Raw genomic sequence first — 19,757 nt, 5'->3', positions numbered from 1 at the left:
GGACACCGGGCTTGGTCTCCAGATCTCACAGCCTCCGCCTCACGGAACGGCCCAGATGGGGTAAGACGACAGGGGTGCCTGGCTCAGAGCCAGTGATCAATGACAGTTATTTCCCTTACGTCGAGCTGCTTTATCGTCTATTTTCTTATTTGTATCCAACTCCCTAGGAAGCTTTCAAAGCATCTGGGGCATAAAATTCTTTGCCATCAACTCAGTCGTCAAGTTTTAGAGCTAAAAGTAAACTTTAATCCAAATCCCACATTCTCCAGAAAGAAATCTGAGGCCAAGCGGAGGTAAGTGAACCACATTCAGAAGGAAAGCCAGGGCCTCCAGTTCCCCTACAGGTTCTCCCCAACCCCTGGTGCCTCTCTCAGGCCGTCTCAGCGTTTTCTGAGCCTCGGAAACCTCCCTCACCAAGGTCGGTGGGCCTCAGTCACGCCCTGGTCCACGTGCAGCAGGGAAGGTTAGCCTCCACCTGCCCGGGGGCGGGGCGGAGCGGAGCGCTGTGTGACGTCACAGCAGATATCGGAGTTCTCCGCTGCAGTCAGCATTCAGCACCACCTTTGGGGGTGCACATCCTTCTCCTGAGATGGGCCCTGAGTTTGCAGACCTAGAGCGATGATCCTGTCCTGGAGGGGATGTCGAGTACCAGGGCCCCAAGAAGACGGCCTCCAACGCGTCACCACGCCTTTGCCCGGCACCTGCACCGGTACGGATGCGTCTCCGCAAAGCCAAGCTGAGTATAAAAACTCAGTCCCCCCAGAATACAGCTAAAACCAACCAATGACTTCTTGAGAGCAAATACAGACAGGTCCATACCGGGTGATGGATTCAGAGAAGTCTGGACATCATTAAAATAGATACGCAGGCACAGACTTTGAACCACCCTAAATCTCCACGTTAAGAAACAGAGCGACCAGATGGTAAAACCAAAGATCCACGCTATTTACTATAAAAGCGAGTGACCTGCAGACCCCGAGCAGGTGGGGAGGTGGTGGCTGGACGTGAGGTCGCCCACAAGAGCAGCAGCGTTGTCCCCGAGACGGCAGTGCCCCCGGGGCGGGACTTGGAGCAGCTCCCGTTGGGCAGAGACGGACGATTCGGGCGCCAGGACTACTGCTGTGGACGAAAACCCACCGATACGCTTCGATCCACAAGATCACATGACGCTCAGCGAAAACCTTCACTGGTGCCACTGCAGGAAGCCAGGAGCCTCCTCCTTGTTTGGAAGATGGCGCGTCGTCCCGCTGTCCCGGGGTGACAGTGCTGCTGGAGGACCAGAGTGTGGGGAAAGCAGCTCTTTCAGAGGTTCCAGGAAGCGGTTCCAACACCACATCAGCACGTTTTGCATCCTTGCTGTTGACGCCACCACCAGAGCCACCACCTTCCCCCTCGGGATTGAACCCGGTCTGGCCAAGCCTCGGGGTCAACCTGCCACTCTGCAATGCACAGAGGACAGAGGAACATGCTGGGCGGCGGCAAGGACACGTCGTCAGCATCACGCGGACGGTGCGAAACTCCCAGGTCCTGGGCCCCGACTGCTCCACAGACAAAACATAGGGAAGAGAGGAGAGGCGCGAACCAAAGGCCAAGAAGACTTAACGACTCAACCTGAAAGCGGGCGGGACTGAACCACGGTGTTTGGGGACGTGCCCTCGGGCAGCAGACCACAAGGATCTGAAACTGGGCGCGTCTGACCAGGTCCACGCAGTCTCCACCCCATTGCCCAGCAGCCAGGCCGGGTCACACACGTCCTCCTGGCCGGAACTGGCTCATGCGGCATCCAATGCCCATGTGGGCCTTCCCACCACAAGCACAAGGCAGCGGACAGGTGCTTCCATGCTGCAGGACAGCGGCAGGAGCGGGACCCCTCCCGGGGTGGCCATGAGAACAGACACCGAACCGAAGCAATTTGCACAGGACCTGTGACCACAGAGCGAAGGGCACAGAGCAGGGTGTGTGTGGGGGGGGGCAGCTGGGTTGTCCGTCTTGGTCTGTAGGCACTTTTCCACATGTCCCGTGAGTGTGGAACCTTCCGGAAGCCTGTTCCTAGTCTGTGCTCTGAATTCCAGTGGGTGATCCATCTGTCGATCTATCGGCTGCTCTGCGTGTCCGCTGTCGCCCTGTGCACCTCAGCTCGGAGCGACGGGCAACCTGCCGCTGGGCTTGTTTACATCTTTCTTCCTCTCGCTTGTGAATTTCTGCCTAACGGGCAAATCCACTTCACTAGTTGGTTCTCGTCTTTGGGAACACGATGTCTGTCACCTCACAGCTGCTACGTGTAGGACGGGCGGCTGGGACTCTGCCCGGAGCACCCCTTTCACTCATGGCTGGCTCCGCACTTGCATCCCCGTGGGCCTCAGGGCCAGGAAAGTGACACCCACTCCCTACCTACCCACATCCACCTCTGCTCACAGCTGCCTGGCTTCAGTGGTAAGGCAAATACCACACGTACGGTACCTCTCACCAAGTGCCGAAGGACGCTAGTACATCTCTTATGATGACTCAGAGTAAAGAGGCTCGGCGTCGCGCTGATGCCACCAGGAGGGTTCGTTCCAAGCACATCGCTCACGACACTCATGCACGGCACACGACAAGCTTCTTTTTAAATTAACTTACGTAGCAATAGTAAGTAATACTGTTTTACTGCTAAACTAATGAGAGAACACAAGGGTTGATGTCCATTTCCTACTGGAGTTTTTTTTAAGCAGCTGGAAGAATAGATTTATTAATATTTTTGTGTGTTACTAACACATGTTATTATGTAGCTCCTGGTTCCTTCTGCTTTCACAGTGTGGTGGTGACCGAGAGGGGACCCTGCACAAGGGTTCCTGCGCGTCCAGATGTCCTCCCATAGCCTCTGAGATCAGGAACATGGTCAGGGGAAGGTCCGCTCTCACAGCTCCACGGGCGTGTGTGTGTGCGTGGATCACGGTAACAAGGGCTGAGCGGCATTCCATTGTGTGTGTAGACAGATGCCACGTCTTCTTTATCCGTTCCCCTGCTGATGGACACTCAGGCCGCTTCCACGTCTTGACTATTGTAAATGATGCCGCTATGAACATTGGGGTGCAGGTATGTTTTCAAACGAGGTTTTTGTTTTCTCCACACCCAGGAGTGGAATTGCTGGATCATACAGTATCTAATATAATATTGTAAGTCAACTATACTTCGATTTTTAGAAAGGTAAGAAGGGAAAATGATTCTCAAAAATAGATGCCGCTAGATTTCCACAGTGGCTGAGAGGGGACAAGACACCAGACACCACCGGGCTGGCCCAGGGACCGTGGTGTCCACGTGGTCGGGCCATCCCCTAAGGCTGAGCAGGGCCTCCTAGAAGCTTCCCGACTGCAGCTGCGTGCAGGCTCCCCTGTTCTTCAAGCTCCCCGGGTAAGGAACCGCCACAGATTGCTTCAGAACTGGCACAGAACCTCTTCGCTAATTCCAATTCTGCTACCAACTAGTTATGTGACCTTGAGCAAGTCGTTCATCTTTTTAAAGTCTCGTTGTCTGCCGTCGGTCAAACGCGCTGGTGTGGAGGCTAGTCCTAGAGGGACCTTACAATTATATGATTCGTTGAGTCTGCGAATCTAAAATTTGGGTTAAATTCTTTCATAAAACAAGAAAATATTAGGAACTTTCACTACAGTAAAGGAAAACCCTTCTGCAGGCCTGATGAAAGAGAAGATCATTTCCCGAAACAAACTGGTATAAAACAAGCCCACGCCACGTGTACACAGAGCACCGTGCAGAAGACTCGGCAGAAATTTCTGGAAGAATAGCAGCGTCCTTCCCTGAACACAGGTGATGAGGGACAGATCCTCTCCGTCAACCTGATTTAAAGATGTAAAACAACCCATCAGTAGAAGAAAATGTAAAATACAGAGAATCAGTTTGAAATAAACTGATGGAAACTGAAACAACTTCTTCCTTAAATCCTTGTAATACCTTAAAAAAAATCCAAGTCTTTCTCTGCCCACAGTCTGTAAAAGCCATACTTTGTTTTATAACAATTTTCAATTCCTCAAAATGGTTCATATTTGAGAAACCAAATCCTGATTCTAGCAAAGCCCCTTCTAGACGTAGAGCTTTACAGTAGGAAAGAGCAAAGCTTCAACTGTCCTGGAGAAGTGACGTGACAAGAGTTACATATTCGGCCCGTGACTCGGGTCTCGTTTCCATGGAGATCTCTCTGTCACGGTGCGGATGAGACACGCCAGGGCCCTGGGACGAGCCGTGGTATACTCGTTTGGTATGATTTCAAATCCACTTGCTGATGGCAAAAATGAAACTGTTTTCAAGAGTGAAGTTGTTTTGATCCCAGAATGAAGTTGCTTCTAGAAGTGAGGCGTTTTGCCGTAAGGATGAGGTGAGCTGTGTCAGGATGCTGTCCTGTCATCTTGTCACTCATCCAGCAGCCCAGGGGCCCCTGCGGGGGATTCTTCTCCATAAGAAGAGAGGAGGCAGCATCGTTGAGGAGGGGACACTTGGGACCATCCGAGTGTGTCCCTTCTGGGCAGGCGGCCTTTCGCTGACCCAGCCCCGGAAGACCTCGGGGCACTAGCTCCCGCCGAGGTGAAGGCTGGGTCCAGCCACGTGCTCCAGCCACGGGGACTCTGGGTTTGCGTCAGCGCCTGGATCGGCGTGTGGTTGGTGAGGTCGCCCCTCCCCAGAGCCAGCTTCTAGAAAGGCTCACTTCAATCTGCACTTTCTTTCATCCCCCTTACCTGGAACAACGTGTGATCAATCTGTCATTTGTTTGTAGGGTGTTACTCCCTTACTGGCTTTTTAAGAGACATTATCCTGTGTGCTATGGGCTTATGAAATTATTTTCATTCCCACAGTGAACCTGGGTTAAGTAAATTATTGGCAAAGACAATCTCAGTCTCTGAGGATCATCTGCCCAGAAACAGACCAAGCTAGAAATGTGCGTTTCATCCTTTTAGTCACTCACGTGGTGAGTATGTTTGGAGAGGCGTCTGTGCCACACCCTTAGCGGAGTTTTCAGGTGAACAGAAGAGACGTCAGCCTGCCTGGACCAGCCTCAAGATCTGGCGACACAGACAAATTTAACAAAAGAATCATACGAAATACTATGAAGAACCTCGAAGAAAAATACAGATATGGTGAGACTGCGTGAGAGAGTGTCCTCGTTAGACTGGACACCAGGAGAGGTCTTCCTGAGCCCGTGATGCTTACTGTGAGGGTGGGCAGGTGAGCCAGGTGGGCGGGGGGAGCATCGGGACAGAGAAGGGCGTGTGCTGAGGCTCTGAGGCAGCACAGGGCTTGTGGCGTTCAAGGCCATCGGAGGGACAATCGAGAATTCGTTCTAGAAAGTTTATGTCTGAGACCCGAATGAGCCATCCCAAAGGCTCTCACACAAGCCAGGAATCTGTTCTTCCACAGCGGATTATCAAACAGGCAGGTGCAAACTAAATGAGAAGCGCAGATGGGTAACACTGACGACAGTCCCTGAGAACTAGGGCAGGACCCGGACTCCCAGCTGAGACTGATTTTACTCATAGGCTGAATCCAAAACGCTTCAGTGTGGAATTCGATTGCTCATCGAGATGAAGTGCTGTGCTACACGCCCAGTACAAACGCAAGCTCTCTTTAGACTTTTGGAAATAAAAACAACGTGGGAGCCAAGAGCTACAGTGTCACAAAACAGTTCACTTGCGTTCTCAGCAGATTTAATGACATGAAGTCTTTTAACAAACAAGTCAATTAAAGTTAAAAAAAAAACTTGGATTCTGCTGATTTTCTACAACATAATCCAAAATGCCCCAATCAAAAGAAATTTTCTGATCATGATGGGTAAAGTTTTTTTTTAAACCCTCAAACTTCTGAATTTGAAGATTCCGTGGAAATTGTACAGGGACGGGAGGGCCCGTCAGGATAATGAAGATGTAACCAAGCACAGCAACAGGGATGAGCCTCCACCTCGTGCTGGGGGCAGATAGGGGAGGGAGGAGGGGCGAGGGGAAGGGAAGGGGGAGGGGTGGGAAGGGAGGGGGGAGGGGTGGGGAAGGGAAGGGGGAGGGGTGGGGACGGGGGAGGGGTGGGGACGGGGGAGGGGTGGGGCCGATACCCTCCCACTGAAAGCTCCTCGCGTTGACCAGGATGCCCTCAGAGCTCGGAACATGTAGAAAAGGCAGTAACTTAACCACAGATACTCAGTGTCTTCACCTACGGAGGAGGTAGTAAGACGGTCCCCAGGACCCGCTCTAACCCAGACTCCTAATCATGAGGATAAATTGGTTTCCTTCTGCTCACCGCAATAATCCTGGTACTGAAGGAAACATGCGGGCATAAAATGATGGAAGAAAACGTACTTAAAACAAGCAATTTTTAAAGCGCTCGTTTTATAAGGAAGTTTACAATCAGCTACAACAATTTTCACGGCTTCCTTCTAAAAAACAAAGCCATCAATCCATTAACTGAAACTACTTTAAAAAGAGTTGCTGAAGTTAACGATGTGTCACCATAATAACTGATTCAGAGGACAGGCCTTGTGGACAAGGGCAGGGATTTAGAGGAATCAATACACGACAAAAACACCTTCAAAACGGTCACTGTCCTCTAGGGGGCCTGGGACTTTCACATTCAACGAAAATGATCAATAGTAACTAAAACGTTAGCATTTTGTATGCTTTCCAAATTATTTTGTGACCGTCATAATAAAGCTAGAATTAAGTACAAGCCCAACATCTTTTAAAACTTTTATTTATGGAGATTTTCAAATAGATACAAAAATGGATGAAGCAGGATAATGAACCCTCAGCCAGCGTCTTTAACTTGTGGCCAATCTTGTTTTACACATATTCCCACTCAACCCGCCTCCCTGTTGTCTAGCGTATTTTTAATTAAATGTCAGACAGCATATCATTTAATTTCAGTCTGTATATCTAACGGATAGGACCTTTTTTAAAAATATAACCACCAGGCCATTAATCTTACCGTATAAAGTTAAAACCATCCAATACATGTGAATTCTTCCTTGGTTGTCTCCAAAATGTCTTGGTAGTGGCTCCTTCAAACCAGGTTCAAAGGAGGCCCCACCACGGTGGTCCTGGGCCTCGTAAGCCCCTGTCCTGCAGCACCCTCATGCCTTCACTCCCACCTTCTGACGTTATTCACCCATTAGAGGAAGCAGGTCATTCGTCCTGCGAAACGTCCCCATTCTGACTTGGCGGATCGTGGATGGATGCTGAGATTGACCGAAAGCTGCAGCCTCGGTTACGGAGGCCGTGGGTGGCCTACGGCCGCCACCTCCAGCCCCTAATGACCGCGAGGTTTGCTTCCAGAGAAACCAGAGTGCTTAGGGGGTCCAGAGGCCCCCCCGCACCGTAAAGATCCCGTCAGCCCCAGTGGTCTAACACCTGTTGATGACCGTTACCTAGAGTCATTAGGGGTTTCAGATCGTGATTTTCTAATTTTATCATCTACTCTGAGTTTATTCACCAGACTCTCCTAATAAAGAAGAATTTCCCCTCATCAATGCAGAAGAGGCATCACAATGTTTACTTCTTTATCATTTTTTAGAATAAAGGCCTGATGCTCTAGCCCTCTCCCAAGGTGATCCATGAGATTTTAAAATAATAATAACTGTGAACTGAAGGCTTTCACAGGAGTGTGTATTTCCGTCTGCTTCAGGCACTGCCTAAGCTCCATTATTCTATCCGACGTCTGGGGGCGCCCCGCTAAGTTGATTCTGCATCCTCTGACACGACCCCACTGTCCTGACACTTCACCTCCTGTCCAGCACAGCCCTTCTGGCACCCGAGGACCCGTGCCCCCTCAAGGAGTCCCACTGCCCTGTACCTAGAGACCACAGTCTGGGTCCCCGCTGCCACTCCTAGGCCTTTTCTAGAGACAAAGATAAGAAACAGGTGGGTTTTAAAGGGAAAACACAATCATGAGTTCATAGTAGAAATGCCTGTTTCAAATTTAAAACTACTAAGGTCATACTTAACTTTATTAGTCTGATACTTGTGTTTCTTTTCTTATGCTACAAATTTTAGGACTCACTCACACGTGCACTGATTGATTTGGGGGCTGGAAAATTAATGAAAGCGAAGTGAGTTTCCTCACGCTGAGCTACAAGTGAGAAACCTTATGTGTTCACGTGGGGAAGTGCACCCGATGCTGCGTTAATTTCCCGTCTGATAGAAATCAAGGAACAGAAGCAGTCTTCATTAACTAAGAAAGCATGGATAAAGGAGGAAATTCTTTTACATTCATTCAGCCTCTGAATCGCTCTCAATGGTGGGGATATTTGAACCATCCAATAGGAAGCTTCCAAACACAATGTGTTAGGAAACTTCACTCACGCCATCCACTGCATAGACGCTCCCCCAGACACAGAGCTGAGGGGGTGAGACAACATTTAAAATACACATGACGATGGAATTCTTTCTGAAGTCCCTCTGCTTCTCCAGCACTGGGGTTTATTTCCTGCTCCCTCCCTTCTGTTCCCCGACACCTTCTCGCACCCAGGTATCCATTTTTCTATCCTTTTCCTACCTTCATCTCTCCTCCCTCCTTTTTACCTTCCCTCGGCATTTTTTCTCTCATACCTCTGCTTTGTTTCGTATTTTTGTATTCCCTAGTTGTGTTGTGTGATACGTGCGTCTATATGTAAATACCTGCCAAACGTACAGCCTGAGGTTAGAAGCTTGGGGGCGACGGAGACAGAAGGAAAATCATACCAAGGTCTATGCCTTCAGGAGCTCAGGTATTTGAAGGCAATCATGAATCCGGAAAGAGGCAACATGTTTCAAAACTAAAATTAGGGACTTCCCTGGCGGTCCAGTGATGAAGATGCTGCGCTTCCACTGCAGGGGGCAAGGGTTCGACCCCTGGCTGGGGAACTAAGATCCTGCATGCCACACAGTGCGGCCAAAAAAAAAAAAAAACACTAAAATTAAATGAATGTAAATATATAGGAGCACAAAAGATAGTTCACAAAGCCTCTTGTGAATCTGTGTGAAGTTGATCAGCCCGGGGCAGCGCCGTCCGACAGAGCTTTCTTGTGGTGATGGAAACGTACCACGTGAACTGTCCAGCAGCGCACCTGAGATGCGGCCAGTGCAACTGAGAAAATACACATCTAATTGTATTTAACTTTTATTCATTTAAAGTCACAAAACTACATGTGGCAGGAAGCTACCTCATCAGGCAGCACAGAAGTAGATTAACAATGTGACGAGGCGCTCTGTAAACACCGCTCCCAAAGCTCTTTCGCGGACACATCACATTTTAGGACCACTGACCGTGGGACTGCACAGCTGTGCTAGGCGTGTCCTATTGTCAGGACCAGTCAACGAGGATGCTAAGGACTAAGGTGGCAAAATATAAGTCCTGAAGGAGGGGCTTCCCGGGTGGCGCAGTGGTTGGGAGTCCGCCTGCCGATGCAGGGGACACGGGTTCGTGCCCCGGTCCGGGAAGATCCCACGTGCCGCGGAGCGGCTGGGCCTGTGAGCCATGGCCGCTGAGCCTGCGCGTCCGGAGCCTATGCTCCGCAACGGGAGAGGCCACAACAGTGAGAGGCCCGCGTACTGCAAAAAAAAAAAAAAAAAAAAAAGTTCATCCTTAAATTTGTTCATGTGGTACACTCGGTTGGGTGTATCAAGACGATACCTTTTAACAGCATCCTGGGCTAAATCTCTCAGGCATTTCAGAAGGTTTCTGAGATGTGGTACCTTTGCTCATTATCCGGACCCTCCGAGGGGCTCGTCTCAGCGCTGAGACGTTGCAGAGACGGAAACAAAGAATCAGAACCGGGCTGAACCTCCATCCAGCACAGAGATGAAGCCGCACCTTCCTGCATTCTGGGGACTAAGAAAGCGGAGGCTTATGTTATCTTAGGAATGAATTCATGGCAAGATCGTGTTGAGTTAGCCACACAGATGTGGCTCTGTTTCCACCAGGCAGTGCCTGGGTCGCTCTGACGACGAGGAAGTTACTGCCCCCGGGCGAGCTGTGATTCACTGCCCCACAGTTCTTCCCGGGACTGCGCTGACATCTTTCACCCGTTGCCCTCCGACAACTGCAGGAGCCTCTACCTCTTCCACAGCCCAGCTTGTCGGAAACTGCTCAGCGACCTCCAGACACCACACTCTCCTCTCACCCCACCGGCCCTCACTGCTCTGGGCCGCGTCCACCATCGTCCTGAAACGGCTAAAATCAACCCAGCCTGTTTGTATCTTTCCTGAAGCATCATGTCCGGGGTGAGAAGCGCGTCCCTAGCTGCGGGTAACGGCGAGGAGAGGAAGGAGGCTTCCCCCCTCTCTGGCACTCATACGTCCTTCTGTCCATGCAGCTGGGCAAGCCACGAGCTCGCTCGGCAGCCACGGACGTGAAGGACCAGTGCCAGCAGGGTCGCCACAGACACCCTACACCCCTGGTGCCCAGGGAGCTCTGGACCCACTCAAGGGAGTCGTCAGCTCCTGCCCCGTCCCTCAGGCTATGGACACGTTCCCGGGAAAGCAGGAGAAATAGTAGCAGGAAGGCAAACCTGCCAGAAGCCTCCACTACCCCAAGCCGGAAACTGGAGTGTGCGGACGGACGCCTGCGCGGACTCACAGGACAGCAGAGACTTAGGGAAAGGAGGGGGAGGGACAAGGCAAGGCAAGCTGGGAGAAAGTGGATGGACGGGTGACGCCCGGTGACCTGGGAGGTTATTACCCTGTGGAGTGACGGGTGCCACCTCCCAGGAGGGGACGGCCAGAAGCCGGTGGGAGAAGCCTGGAAGGCGAGGGACAGCGACCCCAGAGGGAGCTTGTCATCTGGGCTTTTGCCGCAGTTGGCGAGAGGGTCCACTGGCGACAACAGCGCAGATGGTGGTGACGACGTCAGTCCCAACATGTTCATTTCTACTTAAAAACTGACTGCAGCTGCAGTGCTACCGTTGCTGGCGGGACCGCATTCTCTCTCTTGCACCTGTGCACTTGGCATTTTGGGGACAAGTCAGTAGAGGCTGCCGCTCTAACCTGTTGAGCTATTTTGATATTCAACATATTTGCTATCTATTCCTTTCAAACTTGTCTCTTCAAACATAATCAACCTGCCTTTTTATTTCCATCAAGTCACATGTAATTAGGACCCAAAGAATCAGGGGCAGAGCCCAGAGGACGTCCCTAGGAGCCTCACCCTGTTGTCACCTGTGCCTGGATCGCTGGCCGGGTGGACGGGGGCTCCTTGCGGGAAGGGATTGTGTTCCCCACGTGTCGCCCACCAGCAGAGCATCGTGCGGCCACGTCGGCTCCCGCTGCCACTGCTTGGTCACGCCGTGCGGGAGCGCTCCAGACGCCCCGCCTGTGCCCGCCGCGCTGCCGCAGGGGCAGGGCCACCCCGAGTTAGAGCAGCTCCCAGATGGGTCCCCAGCCCCCTTCCACCACTCCCCGCACCCAGTGTGCCGGGGGCCAGGCCCTCGGCACCCAGGCTACTTGAAATGCAACGTGTCAGCCTCGTAGCAGGACATGCGTCTCCGGACGGTGGCCCGTGGACGCTCCCCCCATCCTCACAACCCGCCCCATGGTGTGGACGGGGAAACATGCACGCGGAGGATTCCTGGGGCGCCACCGGGTGGGGGGCGGTTACACCTGCGGGCGTGAGGTCCGGGAGTTTCAGGTCACGATGCATCCTGGGGGAGCGGCGCGGGGCTCTCAGAGCGAAGGCAGAGCGGAGTCCACGGAGCCAGAGCCCTCACACGTAGGGGACCCTTGCGCACAGGGTCCGGACCAGCCGCAGCTCAAGGTCATGAAGGCCTTCCTGACATCACCCAGAGAAAAGGAGCATCGCTCTCGGTGGGGCGCAGGGAGACCCAAGCCGGGGAGGCCGGGGCTCAGTCCCGCCTGTGAGCTGGGCCGGCGCTCGGGGCTGAAGGAGCTGGGTGCCCGCGCTCCAGGCTGGCTGGCGGCCCTGCGGGGCCCCTGCCTCCGCGTGAAGCACACTGCCTTTGGTCAGGGTCCCCGTCGTACGTAGCTAGCAGCGCCTTGTGGGGGAGCCGTGCTGCCGGACACTCTCAGAAAGACGGTTCCGACGCTCAGCCCGGTAACTCCTGAAAAGCCCCGAGAAGAGGAATGAAGCTCCTGTATGTCTTGTTTCAGCTTCTACAAAACAAGAACGTGCACGACTGGGGCTTCCCTGGTGGCGCAGCGGTTGAGAGTCCGCCTGCCAATGCAGGGGACACGGGTTCGTGGCCCGGTCCGGGAAGATCCCACATGCCGCGGAGCGGCTGGGCCCGTGAGCCATGGCCGCTGAGCCTGCGCGTCCGGAGCCTGTGCTCCGCAACGGGAGAGGCCACAACAGTGAGAGGCCCGAGTACCGCAAAAAAAAAAAAAAAAAAACAAAAGAACGTGCACGACTAATACAATGCCTGTGATTACTAATCATCACAGCATAACCACAAAGCTTCTGTAGGATAAGGACACAGCCTCAACACAATCAGACATGAATTTATCATGAACTAACTCCATGCAAAGTTGACGTCCTCAATCACAGACACACGCCGTTGCCAGCCAAGGGTTTCAGTGACGTACGTGCCTGGGCTCACTTCAGACGTTCTGAGCCACGAGATCCGGGCTTTGCGCTTCACAAAGCAGCACATGTGACTTTACATGCTTACACAGTTGGCGTATTTAAGAATATCAAGTCTGTCACCCGTGTCCTTAGGAAGCACAGCTCATCCCATGGTGAAGAGCTCGCCTAGGACGTTTTTCCACCTGCTGTTTACTTCCTGTGATGCCCGCCCTCCCCTCCTGGGAACAAAGCTCTAATCTACTATGCAGACCAGCCCCTGGAAGCCAACTGATCACAAGCCATGGGGAGAACAATGCACGCCCGGGATATAAACGTGCGCAACGGCATTCCAGGCTCATAAACATGCCGTTTCCAGAGACCTTTGGGAACAACGCGACAATGCAACACAATAGCACCCTACGCGGAAGGTACGCTTTCTTCTTCCTGAAATTACTTGAAGGAATTTTGGCTTGAGGACAGGTCCATGGAATGACAGAACGGAGATGCTACTGTTTAATACCAAACACTCAACTCGTGGAACCTTAACTGAACTGAAACAGCTGTTCTTTGTCTCTTTTGTTAAGTCTTTTCTTGCTATGAAATGGAGATCACTTTAGTATGTTTGGGAAACGTTTTCATAAAACATCAAAATTAAACTGAATTAAAGTATTTTTACTATACGGAATGCAGGTAAAGTTATATCCTTTATTCAGAGATGGATTCATTTTACCCGGGTGGAAGAGAATGGAGAATTCATTCTGTATAAACCCGTTCTAAATACACTAAAGCAGTTCATGCGGGGCAGGGCTGGGAACCCGGAACAAATCACCCCTAAGGGCACATTAATCCTGTTTACAGATGGTGTTTCCATTGTTGTAATAATTATCTTTTTTTTTTGTGCTTCTAATCTTTACCCTGGTCACATTGTTTGTAACAAAAGGTGAAAAATGCTCTAAACGCATCCACCTTGGAGACCTTCCAGCGGATCCGTGGCTACTTTTCCAGCTTCTTCCAGAAGCCACGGTCTTTAGGAGGAGCTGCTTTCTTTGACGACCCGCTGTATTAATGTCACTGGATCGACACAGACAAACCAGTTTTCTACCATTTGACGCAGAAATGAAAACGAGAGCAACCGCGATGTGTGAAGCTCAAGGACCAGGTAAACGCAGCGATCCGTCTCACGGCCAAATGCATTTTCCTTTCCTATTTTTGCTCAGGACCCCAATCGTGTTTTGAGGCTTAGTCTTCTATGTAGTTTCAGAAAGAACTCCCAAAGTGAACTCCAGCTACAATCGATTATAAAAATGGTAACAATTTTATAATGTAATCAACAAGGCCAGATCAGTCCCTTGGAATGGAAAATCTATATCTAGTACGCGGAGGGGCTTTACCTCCTAAAATTAAGGCTTCTTTTAATTCCATAAGAGTAGATCTACTGGGATAAACCATAATGGAAAAGAATATTTTTAAAAGAAGAATGTATATATATATATATATATATGTATAACTGAATCACTTTGCTGTGCAGCAGAAACTAACACAAAATTGTAAATCAACTAGACTTCAATAAAAATAAACAAACACAGAGTAGATGTATTCTGACAGGCATGACTTACACAATTCACCAGAAAAGAATCACTCTCACTACTGAACAGCAACATTCATGGTGGAAATGAAGACTGACTTCCAGAGAAATTCTTCCTACCTGGGCAGCGCAGTAGAGCTGGGCCAAGGTCGAGCGCGTGCGTCTCCGCCCATGAGGCTGCTCCCTGTGAAGAATGGTGCCGAGCCAGCGGACGACTTCTAGCCCAGGTCCATGTTCACCAAGATCACTCCAGGTGTCTTGTGGGGAGGACAGGAGGGAAGGGGCAGACCGCTCAGACTACGGACAGAGGTCCGTCCATGGTGGCCTGGACGTCAGACTACCACAGTGGGGACAGATCGATGGATCAAACCCTCGGGATGGGACAGGAATGAGGCTCTGGCCTGAGCCGCTGGTGGGGAGATGCCACGAGGTACTGGGGCAAAGGTAATGAGCTTGGGATTTTGCTTCATTTTGTTTGGTTCCCAGTCTATTTATTTAGGTGTTTATGCTCTCACACTACATCCTTATAAGCCAGTAAACATTACAAACAGTTTTTTCCCCAGAACTGCAACCACATGTTCCCATACAGTGAAAACACCTGGTTGAACTACCAATACCACCCACCATCATGTCATCACCTGCATAATAAGACAGTTACCATGTACCCAGCACTGAGATGCACAGCTCAAAAGCCACATGAAATACGGGATGTGCACTCACTTCATTAGCGGGAACCCACTTCTTATCTTCGGGCGGGGCAGAGGGCAGAGACATCTGGGGGGTGATGGGGGGGAGGGACACCATGTGACACTGTCCATGGGGGCAGGTGGGGGACACGCAAAATAATGCCAGCGGCAGGGGGAGGCCAGGACAGAGGGCCCAAGGCACATGCTTGGAACAGTGGACATGGAATCGTGAAGGTGGAGCCAGGACCGAGCTAGGACAGGGACCAGACGCTGACCCCTGTGCCAAGGGACGGGTCTCAGCAGCTGAGCAGCCGGGGTTACGGGGTTACGGGGTGGGAGGCTGGTCCCAGCAGGAAGGGCATGCCCACCCCGGTGCTCCAGGGTCGCAAGCTGACACAGGTGTCCTGACCTTGGAGAGGCAGGAAGCCCGACTGTGCAACAGGAGGCCGGCGTCTCTGCCGGGAGGAGGGGATGCCTGGCAGCGGCTGGGTGAGCAGAGATGGGAGAAGATTTCGGAGGCGTCCCATGGGGGGCGCACACCAGGGAGAGGCAGGAATCAGGCTGGACGAGTACAAACACCGTCACTCGGGCAAAGGGTCCTGGACTTATTTTAGGCAAGTGTGAAACTGAAAACAGGAGTATTAGTCCCGGGCAGGAAGAGCCACCCTGGGGACGTCGGTGGGCAGGAAGGGCTGCAGTAACCGGCGACATTATCTTAGGGTCAGGACAACAGCTGTCCCCGGGCTGCACGGTTGGGGGTGAAAATGAGAACACCGTTTCATGGCAGAGTCCTCAGTGCTGGACACGCCATCCACACACACCCCGTCCGCTCCCACTGCGGTTCAGAGGGGCTGAGGCAACGGTGTTGGAAGTTGGGACGGTGCAGGGGGTGTGGGCCACAAACACGAAGACTTTGTTATTTAATTATCAAAAAAGAATACAGGGACTTACAATACAAACGCCCCAAATGTTGCAGACTTCATCTGGCATTCTATAGCTAATGGTTTTAAACATAAAACAAACATTTTTCTTGGTCTCAGTGATGCTTGGAAAACTGGTTGGCTTATCTCATTTTTCTAGAGAGAAAAAAACGGATGCCCGGGAAGATGAGAAATGAAATTTGACCTCTTATGATGGTTATCTGTGTATCTCTAGAAGTTTGCAAGTGACTAGAATTAGGTTTTTCAAGATGGCATGCAACTCGTGCAAAGACTGACAACCATGACAGCTGGGGTCTTGGGCTCCCGAATGCCCACTCCACGCAGAGTCTGTGGACTCCACCCGGGTCTCCATGCTCAGGGTCACCTCTGCCTCTGGACTGCTTGTTCTTTGCAGAGTTTTCAGAACGACTTGCAGGCACTCCTGGGAAGCCAGAGGTCCTGGCACCGTCTGCCCTCAGCCCCCGCGCAGGCCCTGGCCCTGCGCCTGCCCCAATGTTCCCCGCAGCCGCAGGAGGCTGTGCTCCCTGAAGACGGATCCCAGTGCCAGCAGGAAAATGTTTCTCCCTTGTCCTGTGTCTTCAGTTTGGGGCAGGACAGAGCATTCAGGTGAGAGGTAGGAAGGAGAAGTCTCTGGAAAATCCCTCCGGTCTCTGAGCAGTCTCAAATGGTAGGTGGGATTTTGGTATAGTGATATGCCAGGAGTAACTTTATTCTGCCGGGAAGGAAAAAATACCGAGTTCTGTACAAATTTTATTTTTTGGCCGCGAGGCATGTGGGACCTTAGTTCCCTGACGAGGGATCAAACCCACGCCCCCTGCAGTGCGAGCGCGGAGTCCTAACCACTGGACCGCCAGGGAAGCCCCTGTGCAAATTTAAAACTGTCACCTTCAAAGGAGTAATAAGCCTTGAGAGTATATATTAATTTCTGGCAGATAAGTTGTCATTGTTTTGCATATTTAAGAACTTCCAAAGTCTGTGCCAGTTGTTGCCATCAACTGGTTATGCTGGAACCGTTTGCTAATGTTCTCTTAGTTTACATCAGCAGCTCAGGAAGCAACTGCACTGCAGCGTCTAGAAGTGTGAAGTCGGGCAGCCAGGACCAGCCCAGGGCTGCGGGTCCCCCTTCTGCTGACTTGCCCTGTGGGCCTCACACTGTGGCCCAGACCACCAGCCAACGGTGTGAGCTGAACTCCTGGCCTCGGTTACCCTGTGTGTCCAAAAACAATTTGCCTAATGTAACGCAAAAGCTGGATTCAGATAAACAGAGAAAACCCTTTGACGTGAAGTTATTAGTAACAGTCAACACCAGTGGCAAGCACTTAGGAGCGCCCATCCGTGTCTTAGCACGTGACCTGGTCACTGGGCTGCCCGAGCATGTCCACCTGCTTCCATCAGCACCGGTCCTTGGAGCCGGGTGACCCGCAGGCGCTCAGCATGGCGGGTCCACACCGAGACATGCTGAGTGCAAAACACACTCCGGATGGCCGGGGCTGCACGAGGAGAATGTGGAACGGCTCAGGGATCCATCCTGCACTTCTTGGATATATTGGGCAAAATAAGGTATTTCACCCATTTTCTAAGTGGCTACTAGAAAATTTAAAGTTTCCTAAGTGGTTGGCATCGTGTTTTACTGCACCCTCCTTTATCTTAGGACGCGGGAACAGGGTCACAGAGCTGAGCTGCCAGCCTCAGTGCAGAACCAGGTCCCGTCTCCCACCCAGCGCCCCGGGGCCGGGTCCTCACGGCTCCCTCGCCCCACACTCGCGTCTTTGTGCTGCAGCCGGTGCCGACGGGGAGGCGCCTCGGTCCCCGTGGGCGCACAGCTCACGGCGTCGTCAAGGCGATGACCAGGCAGTGACGGCCTGTCACGTGACGGATGGCAGGCAGCGGTCGTGAGCAGCGTGGACCAAGCACAGACACTTCTGTGTGTCTCCTGGCTCCACCGACAGAGGGACACTCTCCTCGATGTGGGGAGCGGGGGTAAGTCCGATCCAGCTCCTGCTGTCTGTGCAGCGACACTCCATCGCCCGAGCCCCCCGCACCGTCCCCGCTGCATCTGGATCTGAGCCCCGGCTGCATGGTCACCCCTGTGCTGCAGCGGCTCCGGAGCAAAATGCTTCCACCGCTGCCTGGCGCCGCTACGTGGTATCACCGGCCCGAGGGGTCTGCTCCCCGCCGCCAGCCCCGCCGAGGGGCGTCTCTCTGCTACTGGGGCCAGACTCCGTCGGTGCCGTCCCTGCCGGGTGCCAACCGGCAAAGTGCCCGCGAGACGGAGGCTCCGTCCTGGCCACCCGAGGGTGGGACCCCCGTCCACAGGCCACTCTTCCTCCTGAGTTCCTGGCGTTGACTGGACTCCACTAGTGTCTTTGGTTGCCACAGGAGATGGGGACCCTGAGAGGAGACCTGAGTGGACGATTCAGGGGGAAGTCAAGCGGCACCCAGTTTCTTCTGAGCCATCACTTTAATTGTATTAAAGATCAATTAAACAACTGGAAAGAATGAGCAAGAAACACCACAAACGGCCCGGAGAGACGGGTTCACTGAAATACGTCAAACTCTACGTCCCAAGATTGGGAGGCTTTGGGACAGTTTCCATGACTGTCAGTATCTTCAAGTACTCGAGTAACGACAGGTAAAGAACAGAAATCAGGGCGGCCGACACGGAGGCCCCGATCCCCGGCTACGCCTCACTCCTTGTCCTGGACACGCCGCGCGGAGCGTGTCACACCTGCTCAACTCAGGCTGTCCCAGTGTTTGGGCCCATCCCCATGGAAGAAAAACGTGGGGGAGACAGGACTTCTTCCAGGCTGCACAATTAACCTAGTGTTTTTCAGGTCTCTCCTTTCTTTGCTGCTAGATTACTTAACGTTTCATACTATGTTTTAAAAATCCCAGTTTGAAGCTGGAACCATTGTCACCAGTTTAGATTTAGGCCATTTGCACCTGTCTTCTCCATAAAGAATAAAATACAAGCTTGACAAGAGCAGTGAAAAATGACGCTTAACCCACCGACGACACGTGACGATACCGCTGTGGCCCTGCAGACACGCTGCCCACGCTCCCCGGTGGTACCTCCACGGACTCTGCCGACTTACCCCCGGACCTCAGCCGTGGCCCCGCCCCCGGCCCCTCCTCTTTCCCACCTCCATCAGCAGCCCATCGTCCACTTGGGTCATTCAAGCTGGAAACCCGCTGTGGGCAAGCCCCAGACGTGCGTGGTCCCCGTCACCCCACAGACGCCGCCTGCCCTTTCTCCCCACGGCGGCCAGAGCCGCCCTCAGGAGGGCGCTGGCTTCCTCCCTCACCTGCTCAGAGCCAGCAGGAAGCTGCGTGTCCAGCCCGCGCCCCCTGGCCCCCTGGCACCGCTCCGCCTGGGCTCGGGCGCCCTGGCCCGTTGCTCTGAGGGCAGCAGCCTTGCCTCAGTTTCCCCTTCTGCCTGTAACAGTCTTGTCTCCCAAAGGGAGGGCTGTTTTCTCAGTCTACCATCTCCGTGATTTCAACTGGGTCCTTCTAGTAAACCACCTAAGTGCCCTGGACATCTTCTTCATGCAAATTCATAGTTACTATGTTTATGTAAATGAACCAGGTATTTCTGTCGTCCAAGACCTGCTTTGGGACACCCGGGTGACCAGCGACTCACAGGTAGGCACTCATAAGGCGTATTTGTTGCTTTTATATCCCGACTTCAAGTCGAATACATATCTCTGGGGTTACATGACTTCTCTGAATAAACTGCGTGAATATAGGCATGAGAACTGGTCACTTTTTGTACCTATCTCCCTTCTGCAAGCCATTCCACCTCACTTTTGCCAGGGCCTGATGTTACCCTAAATGTGTGACTAAACCTTTGAAATCAGCTTTCCACAGGCAAAGCAGAGGAATCCACTGTCCCCCGGCCACACTGGAAAGCTGTCTGGTGCTCGCTGGCCCAGCGGACAGACCCCTGGGGTGCAGAGTCATTACTGCCAGTAAAAGCAGCAGAACCGTGGCCCCGGAAGGAAACGGAATCAGTATTAACAC

The sequence above is a fragment of the Stenella coeruleoalba genome, assembly GCF_951394435.1.
Source record: "Stenella coeruleoalba genome assembly, chromosome: 12".
Classification (NCBI taxonomy): domain Eukaryota; kingdom Metazoa; phylum Chordata; class Mammalia; order Artiodactyla; family Delphinidae; genus Stenella; species Stenella coeruleoalba.
The sequence above is the reverse complement of the archived record's forward strand: the minus strand, read 5'-3'. Positions refer to the sequence as shown.